Source organism: Castor canadensis, chromosome 1 (genome assembly GCF_047511655.1).
Source record: "Castor canadensis chromosome 1, mCasCan1.hap1v2, whole genome shotgun sequence".
In the NCBI taxonomy this organism is placed as follows: domain Eukaryota; kingdom Metazoa; phylum Chordata; class Mammalia; order Rodentia; family Castoridae; genus Castor; species Castor canadensis.
Genome location: NC_133386.1, coordinates 129,558,370 through 129,575,746, shown reverse-complemented (window position 1 = coordinate 129,575,746; position 17,377 = coordinate 129,558,370). Strand labels below are relative to the sequence as shown.

The following is a 17,377-nucleotide window of genomic DNA, read 5'->3' as shown; positions in this document are numbered from 1 at the left end:
TATTGTTCTTTAATCAGGTTAACTCTGTTACTTACTCTTTATCACTCTGCTTCCCTATTATTCAACAGCTTTCAGTGCATTTTATTATATCATCTTCATACCAGATGCAATGTATTTTGATATTATTCACTCTCTATTATTCCATTTGAGATTATGTATTTTCCTTCTTCTTAGAGAGGCCTCATTTTACTCTTACACTTTTTGGGCTTCTTAATAGGAATTAAATGAGATAGAATATGTGAAGTTCTTAGCACAGATGCTGGCAATGAAAAAAACAATGCATCTTATAATTATTGTATTTCCTAGGAAACTAAAACATTAGCTTTCTGCCAGAGGAAAATAGAAATGGTTTAATATTACCAGTTAGCACCTTTTGGTTTCTTGGGAAGTATTTCTTGCTACTTCTCTACCTTGTTTTTTAAAGTCAGCTGTATCAAGGCTCTTAGATATTTTCAAAGCTTGATTTTCAGTCTTGTTTTCAAAGAGTCAAACAGTGAATAATAATATTAAATAAAAAGAAATATGGAATAGGACCAAAAGGTATTTGCAACTGTATTTATCAGTTTGCTCATCAGCAATGCAATCATTCATTCCAATGTTGAGAAAAATCAATGCTATTTGTTGACATTGGTATACATTTCTTTTCCAGAAACATCACAAAAACCTTGGAGCTCAGCTCTGTAAGGAGCCATCCAAGCACCTCACTTTCATCACTTCTGGAGAAGCTTACAATGCTGTCTCCTGAACTACAAACACAAGAAACCAGCTGGCATAAAACAGATGTTCCACAGACAGCAGTTTCTGTTATTGGAATCAGCCCTTCAGAAAGGACTGCAGCCATTCCCAATTATTATGTAATCTTAACCAGACTATGCATGCATGAAAGTATGTATTTATATTCCATCTATGTCTTAAAAGGATTTGAAAGTAGCTCATAATAAATAACTTTCAAAAAGAATAATGAAATTAGAATAGAAAAAAAATGATATAGGAAAAAGACCATTACCAATTCTCAGGAATAGCTTGGCTAATGTAATTAGCATAAAAATTTGTCCTAAACTTCTTGGAAGCCCAGGCAAAAAAGAGAATCTTATTATCAGGAAAACAAACAAACAAACAAACAAGCCTATTGCAATCCTGTATGAATTGAAGACTGGAAGAAACATCAAGCCACTGGTGATTGCATGACCCTGTCTGTGACATAGTCCATCTATTGATAAACCCGGGAGGGTAAGTGAAGGCCCCATGTTGACTCCCAACTACCCCACTCCACTGGTCAGAGCACAGGACAAGCAAATACTGAAACAAAAAGCATTGTGCAGTCACTCAATGCAATGCTGTGACAACATTGTCTATTGGGTCCATTTAGTAGATTGGGTTTTGTTGTTTCATTTTGATTCTTCCCACAGTCCTGCTCAGTCTCCATTCTCACAGTTCTCTGATCCCAGCAGCTCTCTGTTCAGCCAGGTGTGCTTGAGGCTGTCCTGTCCATGCCTGTGCAACAATCTCAGCCCTCTGCACCCTTGATAAAAGCAGTAGGATCAGGCTTTCTTGGGGCCTGTGCTGCAGCCCAAGGTCTTGAATTGACCAGGTAAGAGTGCATACAGCCCCTGTGTGCTAAAGGCAAACTACTGGGCTTGCCATTTTGAGTGTCACAGGTGAGGGAGGTGAGTGAGGATATCTGTGAGTTGGAGGGGGACATCCAGTAGGGTGGTGGTGGGATCATCCTGTGGTATCTGAAGCTGTCCTCTCTAGTGTGTCTCCCAGAGCAGCAAGGTGTCTGGTTGTAGCTATAGAGGCTCCTGAAGCCACAGCTATTGAAGTGGTGACCTATGAAACAGGATCCATGGCTTCAGCAGAGCTAGTGGCATGAGTTCTGGGCTGGAACCAAGTCTCTGTGGGCAATGGTGAGGTGCTTAATGCAGCTGTGGCTACCATGATGATAGCTCCCCAGGTTGCAGAAGAAGAGGCTGGTTGATTGACAGCTCCATAGTTTCATGAAGGCAGTTGCTGCCTTCCCCGGTGGAACTTCAGGAGTGGCAGCAATGTCCTTTTCTGTGGTGATGGACTTGGGGACCACAGAGATAACAATAGAGGCTCTAGACATGGCATCCATTCTGGCTAGACCCAGGGAGTAGCCTGGTTCTGCTTCCGCTCATGGGCCACTGTTGTTGGGGGTAGGGAAGAGTTTCACAGGTGTCAGTCAAACTGCTGGCTGCTGGCAGCTTTGGTTATTAAAAACGTAAGTTAAGGAGCACTTGCAACAAAGATCTCACATGAGATCAGCATTCTCCTTCAGCAAACTTTATACAGTGCTTAATTACTGTTAGAGAAGAATGAAAAGAAACTCGGGGAGGGTTGCATCCTTCCAATGCGCCTCAGGTTGGGTCTGTGCTCCAGGAGATAAGTGGGAGGAACAAGGGATTAAGGGTAAAAGACAAAAGATGCATGGGCTTTTCAGCAATCTTCCTGAGAACCTTAGATTCCTGTAGGCGTCACTGGCTAGAACCTCAACACATGGCCGTTCCTAGTGGCCATGCTGGAAGCAGAAAGCATTTTAAACCTTGACATTCCAAACAAAACTGGGCATTGGTAAAGAAAGAAGAAATAATGGCTTTGGGTATGTAGTGAACAGTATTTTCCACACAGCGTATAACTTCTTTACCTTAAAAAAGGGCAAAGAAAGTAAGACAAAACAAATTCCATGGTTTTCTGAAAGGCAAGATTTTTCTACGGGAGTGATTTGAGAATCTCATGTGTATTTTTAAAAGCAGACTTTTTTTTTAGGATTGGTTTGAGTTTATACACACAGAAAATGAAAAACAGTACAAAGAGCTCCCTTACCCAATTTCTCTGAACATTTTACAATATGGCACATATAGTAAGGAATATGGACACCTTATTCATTAAAATGCATAGTTTGTTCATATTTATTTAATGTTATTTGGCATATTCCCATTCCACATTGCCATGGCCACACTGCATTGAGTTGCCATGTCTCCTTGTGCTTTTCTGGGTAGTGACAGTTTCTCAGATGCTCCTTGTTTTTAAGGGCCTTGACAGCTGTGAGGAGTACTGCTGGAGTGTTTGTAGGATTCTCCTCTGTTGGAATTGTGTGTTGATTTCTCATGATTTGACTGAGGTTATTCATTCTTGGGAGGAAGATGTCAGAGGTGAAGTGTCATTTTCATCATATCATACCATCCATGATTTATCATGATTGAAATTGACCTTGACCACTTAACCATGGTCATGTCTGTCAGGTTTCTCTACTGCATTGTCCCTTTTCTTTCTGTCTTTCCAGACAGTACTCTTTGGAAGGAATATGTACAGCTCACGCTTCATGAGTGGGGACTTACATTCTTGTCCCTTGAGGGTAGAGTCTACATACATTATTTTGAATTCTTAAGCAAGAGAGATTTAGCTCTTCTCTCTCATTTATTTATATAAGTATGAACTCATGGATACTTATTTTATGGTTTGAGTCATAATCCTCTACTGCTTTATTTGCTGTGTAGATTATTACAGTTTTGGCCATTGGGAGTTCCTCCAGCTATATATTATGCCCCTTTGGCATACCCCCATTAATGTGAGTTTTTTGTTTGTTTCTTGAGCACTTTCTTACTTCCTGCTACTAAAAGATGCTCCAAGCTCATCTTGATATTTGCTACCCAGTTCTAAAACCAGCCATTTCTCCATAGAGGATGACAGGCTTTGTAAGGTGTTATTTTCTCCACTGTTGCTGCTGAGCTAAGTGGGCCTCATTTAAGTTTCCAGTCCTTACTGGCAATAGAATCAGCATAAGAATCCCAGTTCTTCCTAATAGACCATAATTTTTAATCTATTTATTTATTAATTTTTATTAGATTTTATGCAGAAATTTCAAATAAGCATGGACTTCAGAAGTGTTTATTATGGAACTCCAGATACATCCCTGAGAATTGTGCAGTTGTAAATGTTGAGATTTAGTCAATATCACACTCTGCAGGAAAATAAGTATGATAGAAGTATTGAGAGGACTTATAGGAAACCTTGGCTAATTTTCCTGGAAGCTGCCATTTCTCAGAGGATCAGGATCTCTGTGGGAGTCTGAGCACAGACTTGTTGAAGGAGGTAAGGGCTCCTGATGGGAACATGTCTCTGCCATGGCCTCTGAGATCTTGGCAGAGCTTCTGTGACTCAAGTTTGTAAGCCAGGAATGCTCTAAACACTCTACAATGCACAAATAATTACCTGACATAGCTAGTTATCTGGCCCCAAATGTCATCAGTGCTGGGGTTAAGAATCCCTTGCTTAAGAAAAACAAAAAACCTGGCTTAAGTGAAAAGAAAAGCTATGTCCTGGAGCTGTGAGGAAACAGTAATCCGGAAGGAGGAGTGCTCAGGGAGAAATGGAGCAGCCATTCCTGTTGCTACTTTTTGCACTGTGGAGGACACTGTGGAGGAGGACACTGGAGGACACCATGGAGGAGGACACCGTGGAGGAGGACACTGTGGAGGAGGGCACCGTGGAGGAGGACACTGTGGAGGAGGACAGGAAGGATGCATGGCTTTGGCCAGAGTGATGGGGAGCACTCCAGGCAGAGAGATGACATCGAGTCAAGGCTTGATGTTGGGACCTTGTCTTCTTCTTGACCTTCATGATTAAGTTGCACTTCCCAACTGCTCAGAGATGATATGAGTCACTGACTCAGAAAAGTTATACCAAAATATGAGTCCATGTGGGTTGTTTGTAACAGAAACCTCAAACTACCTGTCATAATTCTGGAAAGGTGTGTCTGCAGGCTGTATCTCTCCTCCTCTGTCCTGTCAGTCAACATTTTTCACACAACCAACCCTGCAGAGTCAGAGTTGCCTCAGAGCATCATGGAAGGATAGAGCAAATACTGCCATCTTTTCAGAACCCTGCCTGATAACATTATCTTCTCTAGGAACTTGGTAATCTTCCAGAGCATTGACTTTCCTTGGAAGCTAGTCATTCTAACTCAACTGTAGATAGCTTAAATCACCTGAACTATGGATCCCACACTCTACCTCATTCAAATAACTTTACATAAATACTGTAAAAAAAAAAAAGACCTTGATCATCGTCAAGACCCTAATATATATTAAAAGAATGGAGTTAAAAGGTGACTTAGGGTATTCAGCTCTTCTACAATAAACTCGGTGACTTTTCCTTGACTATGTCTGTGTGCATCTGATTACCATAGGTATCCTCAAACTGCAAATGAGGTCCTTGGGAAATTGCTTGCTTAGTTTAATTCAAGGTCGACATTTCTAAGATTTTATTTTATTTTTCAAAAATCTAAAATCTCTGAACTAATGTATTCATATCTTCTGTACTAATGTTATGAAGCACTTTTTTTTTTCTGCAGTACTGGGGTTGAGCTTAAGGCCTTGCACTTGCTAGGCAGGTGCTCTTCTGACAGTCTGTGAAATTTTTTTTTTTGTCTGTTTTAAGCCTGCCTTTCATTGAGATCAGTGAATTCACTTTGTTCATGGCTGTGCCCTCAGCAGTCAGAGTAGTTTCTATCTGATAGTAGGCACTCAAAAAATATTTGCTGAATGATTTCAAGTATCCAAGTATTCTTTGGAGGTAGAAAAGAAATGGGGGGAGAGAGAGAGAGAGAGAGAGAGAGAGAGAGAGAGAGAGAGAGAGAGAGAGAAAGAGAAAGAGAGAGAGAGAACAATAAGTGTTTCAGACTTCAGACTAGAAAGAGTGAAGAGAATGAAGAAAAGCTTACAGAAATGTAACTTGAACCAAGTTTGTAGGAAGAGAAGTTTTCTGAACAATATCAGATAAGTAAAGGCTTGGAGAGCCTAGAAGAGCAAAGTTCTTTTGAAATCACAGGTATTTTGGCTGTGATGGGACATGGCACACAGGGACCAGGTATCAGGAGATGACTCAAGAAAAGAGCTGGGATCCATTCAGAGAGTCTAGAGTGCCTCCTGCTGGAACAGGGAGCAGCAAAGGGTTGAGATGATACCATGAGATATGACAAAGCTTTTCTTGGCAGTAATGGGGCTGAGCAGAGACTGAGCAGTCTGCCTGTCACCTAAGGGACATGGTGGAGAACGGGATTAAGTCACCAATCCACTGGCTCTGGACTAGACGAGGGGTGAAACTAGCCACGTGGGTTACTCTGTCTTCCCCTGGTAGTAAATTCTTAAAAACTTCAAGACTCAAAACACCTTGTAATAGATTAGTTCTTCTGGTAAAGATGAATTCTGCTTAACTCAAGTGAGATATTTCCATCACTAAGTGTTTGCTATTTGTAACATGTTAACTGTTTTGGAATTAGTCTTAAAACATGCATGTTTACAATCTAAACATCTATATCTAGATCATATTCTATAGTTTTCTTAGGAATTTCAATAAGGCACGTTATCACTAGCATCTTTGAATTGTCCTGCAGGCTTTTATATGAGTGTGTGTATATATATGCAAATATTTGTTTTGAATTACTAATTGCATCATTTTCTCTAGTAGACTTCTCACCTCAGGAAAAACATTTACAATGTAGTCATTTTCTACCCAGCAATGTGAATGTTTCCAAGTGGACTCAAGAAAAAACAATGACTAAAGTTTCTCAGTATCTCATTATTTTGCTTATTAAACTTTCTGTTTTCCTTTCCTTTTAGCAAATGCTCTCATGCAATATGAAGATCTCCTTACTCTCTTTACTGTTTAAGCTGTTGCCTTTCTGTATCTGCCTGTCTTCACATCAAGAAGGGAAGTCTGCCTATTAGGGTTCAGGAGATGCTCAAATGGTTGGATTTATTGTTCACGTTTCTGTAAGACAAGAGGTGGCAAGTTTCTTTTCTTCCAAGACTTTTTATTCCTATGTTCATAATTGTGATGTTATTACAATAAAAATGGCAGAACACAGTCTTCTCCATTACAGACAAGGCACAAAGAACACCACCGAACAGATAGCAAGAGTATCATATCATTAGTGTAGAGCCACCTCGTTACTCTATTTTAATTAGCTCTCTAATTACTTTCAGCTGCTACTAATGAGCTTCAACTGTGTCAAGAAACACATCCTTAAGTAAATATAATGAAAACTACTTTTCAGATCAGTGGAGAAGGTTTGTTTGCAGGTTTATTGGCAGTCAAATCCAGGGGAACTTTTTTTTTTTCTTGTGGGTACAGCTAATCATGTTTAACTTCCATCCAACTGATCATCCTTATTCTACATTTTGGCTCTAGTTTTTCCATGAGTTGTCTCTATTTGGGGCTGAGGGACCCTCAATCTATAGACAAAAGGCAGGCTCAGTTTAATTTCCTGCAGTATACAAAAGTCTGGAGAAGTAGGTTTTAGCTGAAAGGACATTTTTCTCCCTGGTGAGGATTGTCTGTTCACACATTCTGAATGATTGTGTATGTTCTTTACAGATTTGGTAAAGCGTGTAAAGAAGTACAAATAGTCTTGCTCTATCAGAAGTACTCCATTTCATTCCTCAGGTGTGCCCTGAGTATTTACTGTTTGAATTCATCATATCACATGGCTACTGGAAAATTTTCAGTAGTGTTCCATTGCCTGTAGAGTAAACCCAAGTCTCAGCCTAAATTCTAGGCTCTGGGAGACAGAGTCCATAACCTGTCTTCCCCAGTTTCCAACAATGCCCACACATGTACACTGCGCACACGAATGCTGCCTCTTCCTTTGGACTTTTGTTTATTCTGTAGCAACTGCCTAGAATCTTCCTCCTGTCTCTAACTATGTGAATGTGTACCCTCCCTTAAGGACACCTTTTATATGAAATCTGTACTGTGCCCACAAATCTTTCATAACCAACTCCCCAGAAAACAAGCAGACTGATTTGTAGCATTTGTTTTTCTATGTGTTTAGAGTAGTTACTTTATGCAAACACTCCCACTGATTGCTTTCAATCAATATGATGTCAGTAAATCACATCATGTAGAATTGGAAGAGATGAGTAGAAGCCACCATTAGAAAGAATGCCTATCATCAGATACGACAAGATTAAACAATCTCAAAACATATAAAATGGTCAAAATAAAATGACTAAGAAATGACAAGTCTTGAGTATTTATTGCCTTTATCTTAAGTTTATTTCATTGTTAAGTTATTTTGATTTTTTTTTTTTTTGCAGTACCTGGGTTTGAACTCAGGGCGTACACCTTGAGCCACTCCACCAGCCCTTTTTTGTGAAGAGTTTTTTGAGATATGGTCTTGCCTAGGCTGGCTTTGAACCATGGTCGTCCTGATCTCTGCCTTCCGAGTAGCTAGGATTACAGGTATGAGGCTTCAGTGCCTGGCTAATTTCATTCTTAAGCATGGCTGTGTTTAACTACTGCCTCATCCTGAATATTTGACAATTGGGTCTTGTGATCCAGCTGGATCCAGAATTACACTGCATGGGGTTTTACCATTACCTCCCAGCCCACAGGAATTTCCCTCTCTATGTACTTACCATCTATGTAACTATTTTCTAAATAATTCATTGAAACAAATTTTGATAGGGTCCTTACTGTGTGTGAGGCATTCTGATTCAGCCAAAAGGCACTAAGGAAACAAAAATACAATTTCAGATGGAACCAGTTCCATGAATAAGTTGTAAGTGCAAGATGATAGTGACTTCATGGAGAGTGGTGCATTTATATGGATGGAGAAGCAGGCAGGGGTCATGAGGCACAAGAACAGGGTTCTTGGTTTTAGGTAGGTTAGACACTTAGATTTTAGATGCTCTGGAGGAGATGCGTTTAGACAACTTCCATCTAGATTCTAGAGTCAGGGTGGAGTCAGGATGGAGGCTTTGGATGACTCCACATAGGTGGTATTTAAAGTCATAGGAAGGAATGGAATCCCACACAGAAGAAGTAAAGATGGAAGAAAAGGGAGGAAAGCTGTCTGAGGTAGTCCAGCATTTAAAACCAGGCAAAGATCCTTCCATAAGGTTTCCACATGTTTCTGTATCCCCCAGCGAAACCATAACCTCCTCAAAGAAGTAGCGTGTATCCCCCAGTGTCTGCCACAGTAGAGGCTCACCATGCTTACGCTGGCAGGTTTTATTGGGCCCAGTGGCAGCAGAACAGTGACCAGTGCTCTTTACATAAAGTGGAAAAGGAGCTGAGAACCTCGGTGTCTTCGTTCTATACACAAAGCGACACTCCCTTCCCCAGTGTACTTGTGTCATAGCCGTACAGGAACATCTATGTCCACACAGCATTTCACACTGAATAGAGCCTTTCCCCAACTCAGCAGCTCAGGAGGGAGGCAGAGTAAGTCACTGTCATTGAACAGCACAGAAAATCTGTTCGGAGAGGACAGACACCAGCTTCAGTCCAGGTCCAGGGGAGAGCCAGGGACAGAGCTCCCTGAAGTCCTGTCCTCTGCTGGAGAGCCCTAAATACAATGGTGCAATTCTTTAGGGAACCCTAAAATCCAGGAAAGCATCAAGTTGAAAGTATCTTCAGGAATGTAGACCAAAGGCTTCCTCACAAAACAAATAGCACATAAACCTAGGAAGAAAAGAAACCTTAGTGCCAAAGCCAGAGTGAAACAAGATTGTGTTGTGCATTTTGTTGACCCTGAGTGTCACTTCATTTTACGAGGCTTGAAATTTATCATTTTAATAACAGACTCTGGGATTCCAGAGGCAAGAACATTTCCAGAATTTGTAAACACACCAAACTTCTTTATTTTTTTAAAATGGCTGCAATGCAGTTTTTAAGTACTAAAAAGGAAATTAAGGTAATTTGCTTCACAGTCTTTTATTCCAAGGAGAGATACAGAATGCATGTTCTGTTATTCTCTCTAACTCAGTCTCTCCAACTCAGTCTCTCCAGATTCTTCAAAGACTGAAGACAGATTGATCTCTGTGGAGATTATCTGACATAAGATGCTTTTTCATCTTTGTCTTTGCACAGAATATGATTCCTACCAGGCCAATGAGCTTACAATGCCTGTTTGCCCTTTGAATCAAGCTTTTCAAATTTCAGCATTCTATTTTTAAGTCTATTCATCCTTTGTATTAGCTTCCCATTAATACCACAAAATGACTGAGGTAATTAAAGAGAGAAAAGATTTATTTCAACTCACAGTTTGAAGAGTCCAGCCCAAGATTCAGTGGCTTCATTACTGTGGACTCTGATTAGTGACACGTCAGGCAGGAGTGTGTGGCAGAGCCAGACTGCTCACCTCATGACCCAGGAAGCAAAGACAGGAAGAGTCTTTCAGGATCCCATAATCCCTGTCAAGGGCATGCCCCCAATGTCCTAAGGCCCTACCACAAAGCCCCACCTAATAAAGGTTCCACTGCCACCCTGATGAACCAGCCTTTAACAGACAGGCATTTGGCGGAACACTACCCACATTCAGATGATAGTATGGCTTCATAGGAAAGAACTCATACCCACTGGAAATCCTCTGCATGTAAGACAGGTTTGGCCATTTTAAGAAAGAGCTGACTGCTGCATTTAAATTTTTGTTGTTGTTTTGTCTTCAAATCAGCAAATCAGTTTCTCAATCCACAAGTCACCTCTGGAAATAAGCCTCACAGCCCACATACCACTCAAGGCCCAAAAAGGTGGGAAGGGGGGAGAAATGGGGGGAGCTTCTGGATAGGAAAATGTGGACTGGTTAAGGAATTAGAGCTCCCTATGAAACCCAGCAGTGTTTTGATGGGGGAAGAGAACAGAGCACAAGGAGGTAAGAAATTGTGTTCAGTTAGGAAGACAGTACAGTTTACAGAGAGGGGGATGCCAATATGTTCTAGAAGATAGGGACGACAAAGTCTACTCAATAACTGCTTCCTGCTGACAGAGGGTGACGAAGGGGCCCACAGCATCAGGGCTGACCGCAAGAGGGGTTGTCAAGGGGACCGTGATAGCAGGTGATTTTCATCTCCACCAGAGGCATTTGTAGTTTGATGGATTCTAGGCGAGATGAAACAAACTTGACAAGTAAGTTTAAAATGCAAGGCCCAAACATAAGCAAGAGAATAATGGCAACAGTAGGCCTCAGAAAGGGTAGGAACCAAGTCCTGGAGGGGAGCCAGGATTTTATTTGGTCCCATACTGTGTAGAAACCTGAGTTTCAAGAGACTACGCTCAGAGCCACTTAAGCAGTTGGAGAATGTAGTCTGCATGTTCCTCTACAATGCCTGAAGTGTTTACATATGTGCAGCAGGAAGTATTGGTGATGGCACATACTCCTCCTTGTTTAGCCAAAAGAAAATCTAGGGCCAGGCGGTGGTCCATGACCATACAGGCAAGGGACAACAAAGACCTCTGTATGTCCTTAATGGCAAGGCCTACCTGGTCTGAGGTGTCCTCTACTAGTTTGGTTAGGTTTTTTGCAGTTACATGATTGGCAATCACCCCATAGCTGGTTCCAGTAAGGGCTGTAACTAATGTGGTTATCCCTAAAACTATTAGAGTACTCTCCCTTTTATCTCTATGGGAAGCTGTTTCTGTTGTAGTTAGCATTCCTCTTTCCTTCCAGACGGCTGCATGAGCTTGCAGGATGAGGAAGGCATACTTAGAATCTGTATAGATGTTGACTCTCTGTTCTTTTGACAGTTTTAAGGCTTCTGTTAAGGCCACTAATTTTGCCAGTTGAGCACTTGTATTAGGAGAAAGAAGACCTGATCCGAGGGTGCCAAATTCTGTCATAACTGCAAACCCTGCATGTCTGACACCATTCTTGACAAAGGAACTACCATCACTGTATAATTCTAGATCTGGGTTTTTTAAGGGCCGATCAGTTAAATCAGGTTGGGCAGCAAAATTTACCTCCTCACATGAGTGTTCAGGATTTCTCTTTGCCTCTGGTAGAAGAGATGCAAGATTTAGGCTCTAACAGGTCCTTAAAGTTATCTCTGCCCCTACTAGAAGCTGGGCCTGGTATTTAAATAGATGGCTGTCAGATAGCTAAAGTTCTTTTGAGTTGAAAATTCCCCTAGGTTGTGTGGGGTGTAAACTGTTAGGGGGTAGTTTAGGGTAAGTTTTTGAGCTTCAGGTACTAGAAGGCTTACTGCAACCACTGCTCTAAGGCATCCTTGCCATCCCTTGGCTACCTGATCTAACTCTTTGCTTAAGTAACCTACTGGCTGGGGAGTGATGCCTTGGAGCTGAGTCACCACGCCCAAGGCCAGGCCTCCCTTTTCATAGACATATAATTGAAACTTGTCTTGTACTGGGAGATCCAGGGTGGGAGCTGTCATAAGGGCCTTCTTTAACCTGTGGAATCCATTTGTCTGATTTGTCATCCCATTCAATAAAGGGCTGGGTGTCCTTCTGTGCTTCCTTAAGGATTTGATATAAGGGCCTGGCTAGGTCTGCATATTCCAGGATCCAAATTCTACAGTATCCTGTCACCTCCCAAAAGGCCCTCAATTGTTTTAGAGTTTTAGGTACCGAAAACATCAGGATTGGATGGATTTATCTTTTCCTAGAGACCTCATTTCTTTCTCCAGGACAAGACCTAAATATGTAACCCTAGACTGACATAATTGGGCTTTTTCTTTGGAGATTTTATATCCTCTCTCTGTTAGGAAGTTTAGAAAGGATTCAGTGGCTCATGAAATGACAGGCTCAGTCAGTCCACAGAACAGGAGGTCATCTACTCTAGCAGAGTAGCTTGTGGATATTGCCACTTTGCCAAGTCTTGGGTTAGATCCAACCCAAAGAGATGGGGACTGTCTCTGAATCCCCAGGGGAGGACAGTCCAAGTGGGGTCCTCAAAGGCAAAGATAGGTTGACTTTTAGGGTATAAGGGAATACAAAAGAAGGCATCTTTTAAATCCATGACAGAGTAGTAAGTGGTACCCAGATGTATTTGGGCTAAAAGCGTATAGGGATTTGGAACTACAGAGTGGAGAGGCACTACTGCTTCATTGATCAGGCGGAGATCCTGGACTAGCCTCCATCTGACACCAAGAATAGGAGTATTATAAGGGCTGGAGCATTCTATTAGCAGTCCCTGTCTCTTTAAGTCTTTGATTATGGGAATTAGCCCCTCCTTAACTTCTGGTTTTAAAAGATATTGGTTTTGATGGGGAAATCAGGAGGGGTCCTTGAGATGAATTAGGTCTGGGACTGCTGCTTGCGCTCATCCCACAGTATGTCCATCTGTCCACACTGTGGGGTCTCCTTGTTCCTGTATTAGGGGCAAGCAAAAGTACTCTCTTGGGAGGGTAAAAGGAGCTGTACCCCCAATTTAGATAGAAGGTCTTGCCTTAACAGAGGAGTAGGGGTGTCTGGGACAATTAAAAAAGAGTGACAGAAATGGAAATCTCCCCAGAAACAGGCTAGAGGCTGAGTGAAATAACACTCTAGGGCCTGGCCTGATATGCCTCGAACAGTAATTTTCTTGGTGGACCTGGGTCCAGGAGAGAAAGGAATAGCTGAGATGCTGGCTCCAGTATCAATAAGGAGGCTGACTTTGTGCTTTTCAATAGTAAGTATAGCCCAGGGCTTCTCTGCTTTTATGGTGGTCACAGAGTCTGGAGGGGAGGCCCCAGGACCCATCATTGGGTGGGAGGCTCTGGCACAGTGTGCCTTCCAATGTTTTCCCCTACAAATGGGGCAGGATCCCAGAGGTAGCTTTCTCTGGGGGTACCTCCTCCCTAAAATGGCCTGCCTGTCCAAGTTGAAAGCATGTCCTTGGGTTTGGACTCTGCCACTGGAGAACCTATCTGAGTACTGCTATCAGAGCCTCCTGCTGCTTATCCTTTCTCTTTTCCCTCTCGAGATCCTTCTTTTCTTTTTCTAAGTCCCTATTATAGTATATGGACATAGCTACATGTCTACCAATTGGTCTAGATCTCTGCTTCCTTCAACCAACAGTTTCTGAAGCTTTTTACAGGTATCTGGTGTGACTATATTAGAAATTTATCTTTTAGGATGATTTCCTCTTCCTGTGACCCTGGTATAATGTTGGTATGCTTTTGTAAAGCATCCTTAAGTCTCTGTAGGAAAGCTAATGGGGTTTCTAAGAGTCCTTAGAGCTGTGACTTGGGAGTAATTAAGAGCTTTTACCTTGGCTCTCCTTAGACCTTCAAGAATGCAGTGGATGAAATGGTTACATTTCATCCTTGTCATTTTCAGGGTCCCACTTAGGGTCATACCTTAGGCACTGCCTGATCTCCTGTTGGAATTGGGAATCGAGGTTCCCTTTCAGGTATCCAGTGTCTTTGTCTGTCTTCTCCCTCCCTCTCCTCCTCCTGTGAGGGCCCAGTCTGAGACAGACCTGTAGGGCCACATTTATCTAAGTGATGATTGTCTCCAGCTTTGTCTGTGTGATCTAGAACCCGCTGTTTCTCCAGAGCAGTAAGGGTCTGAGGTAGCAATAGCGTTACATCTCTCCAGCTCAGTTCAAAGTTTTAGCTGACTTCTCTAAATGCCTGGATGTACTCATCTGTGTTTTCTGTGTAGTTTTCTAGATCCTTTTTTTATTTTTTAAAGTTTATTTACTCTAAAAGGAACATGAGACCTATCCCCTCCAGGAATTAACTGGAGGGTGTAGAGTCCTGTGGGATGATGTCTGGTGTGTGAGATAGCTTGATAAGGGGGAAGAGGGGAGCTGATGGAGCATCATATGGGTTCTTTGGTTTCTCAAGAGAGTTTGGGGACTTTTTGCAAAGGGTTACCATGGTCTGTGTATCTAGCCTGCATTTGCTCAGCAATTCTGGGTAGTCTCTTAGGAAAAAGAACAGTTGAACATATGAAACTTCGGTCCACTTTCCCTCCTTTTTACAGAACATATCTAATTGGAGAATGGTATTATAATTAATGCTCCCTCTTCTGGTCATCTTTCCTCATCTCCCAGAGGATACTGTGGCCAGGCCTGGGTGCAATAAAACTTGAGTCACTTTCACTGAAGACATTCTGGATCAAGGTCTTTCCAATGTTTTAATAAGCAGGCAAGGGGGGGATCCTTCCTGGATCCTTGAGGCTTGATTCCCCATTTAAAAATGCAAACAAGGGAAAATTGGTCACCTTAACAGAGGTGTCCCCAGATGAGGAGAAACTACGTGGGAGAGGGCATCCCTCTCTCCCTTACTGTCCTGCCACTGCCACCTGTGGCTGTCACAGAAGACATTAGGTTTTCCAGTTGCAGCCACCACCACCACCCCAAAAAGCCTCTGACCAATTTCTTGTTTATTTATTTTGACTTGCCTGTTTGCCCTGCAACCCAGGTACCTGGTTCTCCTCTACCAGCTGAAGTCTTGTAATTTAAAAATAACTCTATCAAAGTAACCAAGAGGGCTTGTATGGCCATTGGGAGAGGGCCTGCAGAGACATGGACAGGGACTCCTGATGAGGTAGGCTTTTGTCCCCTTATATATCCTGTGAGGCATATATTTTCTATGAAAAGACAGGGAGCATCTGAAGGCTTTTCCTGTGCTAAGGGGCAAAAATGGACAAGACCACTGAGGTCTCTGCCTTTTAACTGTTTTTTGTTTGTTTGTTTTCTGAGAGCAGACTGTAGGACCTGTTTAATTGGTTTAACCAAATGCTTGACAAAGGCAGTTAAGCCCAAGTTAGAGACTAGCACTTTTTGGTTCCTGTAGGGATTTTTCCCAAATTCCCTGAAGAAGGAAGTCCACTGCTGTTTAGAGCAAAGGGGGGAGGGGGCACTCATCCTGAACTACTTGGGAAAGGGGAAAGAGAGGCTGAGAATTGGGGGAAAAGAGAGCTTCCAGGCTCAACACATGAGATATTATTGGTTGCCACTGCTGCCCAGGTTGATCCTGCCTGAGAGCAGTACTGGAGAACTGGAAGCAAGGGGTGACCTCCACTCTCGGCCATGGAAACCATGAAGGAAGAGTAAGAGATCTGATTGTCTGTTTGCCACAGACATGGCTGGAGGGGTCCAAGACTTAGCTGCCTTTGGAGCCTCAGGGTGAGTCAGGAAGTTGTGTCTCCAGCCTTTGGGTGACACCGGGGAGTGCCCTGGCCAGAGTACCCTTACAACTTGAAGAGAAACTTTTCTTTCCACTGGCTGTTTTCAGAACTCCTCCTAAGCGAGTCAGATCTGAAAGGGAGAGAGTTTATTAAGTATTTAAATGTTGAATGAAGCAGTTAAAAACAAAAAAGAAGTGAATATGTTGTCATCTTAAAAGTAAAGGTAGATAATTTACCAAAAAAGAAAAGTTTTGATTTCCTTTGTTTTTGTGTAATGAGTAATATGCCATGTAGTACCCAAAGTTGATTAAAAAAAAAATTCCAGTAGCTATTTTTATTTAAAATAAGCATTTGAGAGAAGTTACCAAGACAGCTCTTTTCTTTGAAAGTAATCTGTTCCTCTTTGGAATAACACCTAAGATTTTTATTCAGTAAATACCAATGGTAACTTTGTATAAAAGATTAAGTAGGATTGAGACCTGGGGAGGGAATAAAATATTACCAAAGTGTATAACAATAATATTACATGTCTCCTTTATGACAGAGAACAGCACTGATTCTGTTATTTTAAAAGAGTAAGTGATTTCTTGATAGTTGTTTAATATTTTTCCCTCAGTGCTGATTCTTGGACAGAAACATTCCTTTTGAATTTGATGGATGCTTTTTAAGAAAACTCTTACCAAGAAATGTACCACAGTTATGTTCATTTAGAATGGATTACTTTAAATACTAGGTCTCAGAAGTCTGAAAAATAGCAAAGAAGACTGGATTTGGAAAGCATGGTCTGGAATTGCTTGTCAGATTCCAAAGTGATGAAGAGTAAATGTTTCAACTTTGGATTACAAAACCCCATTTATGATTTTTTTAAATATACTTGAAATAAAAATGATTAAACTAAAAAAAAAAAAAAAACTAAGGCATTGTTGGGAGACAATGAAGATCCAAATTCCATGTTCATTTCATAGGTTGGAAGACTCAATATTGTCAAGATGTCAATTCATTTTTAAAATTCATATGGCAATTTCCCTACCATTAATTGATAAATTCAATCTAATCCCTAACAAAAATCCCAGCTAATGGGTTTTTTTGGGTAAAAATTAGCAAATATATCTAAAAATTCACATGAAAATGCAAAGGACTTATGATAGCCAAAAAGTCTTGAAAAGAAGAGCAAAGTTGAAGGGTTTATACTACTCTATTTCATACTTCCCATATATCCACAGTAATTAAGACAGTGTTGCATTGGTGCAAGGATGAACATAGATTGATGGAGCAGAACAGGGACCTTAAAATAAACCCCTTACACTTAAGGTTATTAATTTTTAAAGTAGCATATCATTATTTCATCTTTTTTTTCTCAGTACCCCTGACTCAGTATCTAGCAATTAATGGATACTCACTAGAAGATTTATGAATGAATGTAAACCTTTAAAAAGTTGTATATAGTGGTGAGTAAAAGTGTCCCATAAAAAGGGAGGACCCTAAGTCACATGAAGTA

The 17,377-nt window shown here is 41.3% G+C and overlaps 1 long non-coding RNA gene across 1 annotated transcript in view; it reads left to right on the top strand.

Moving 5' to 3' along the window:
* Positions 1 to 6,179: 6,179 nt before the first annotated feature.
* LOC141425621 (uncharacterized) overlaps positions 6,180 to 17,377 on the top strand; it is a 55,641-nt gene continuing 44,443 nt past the window's right edge. Inside the window, exon 1 of the long non-coding RNA XR_012450626.1 lies at positions 6,180 to 8,265. This is a non-coding gene — a long non-coding RNA (uncharacterized lncRNA). The remainder of the gene's footprint in view (positions 8,266 to 17,377) is intronic.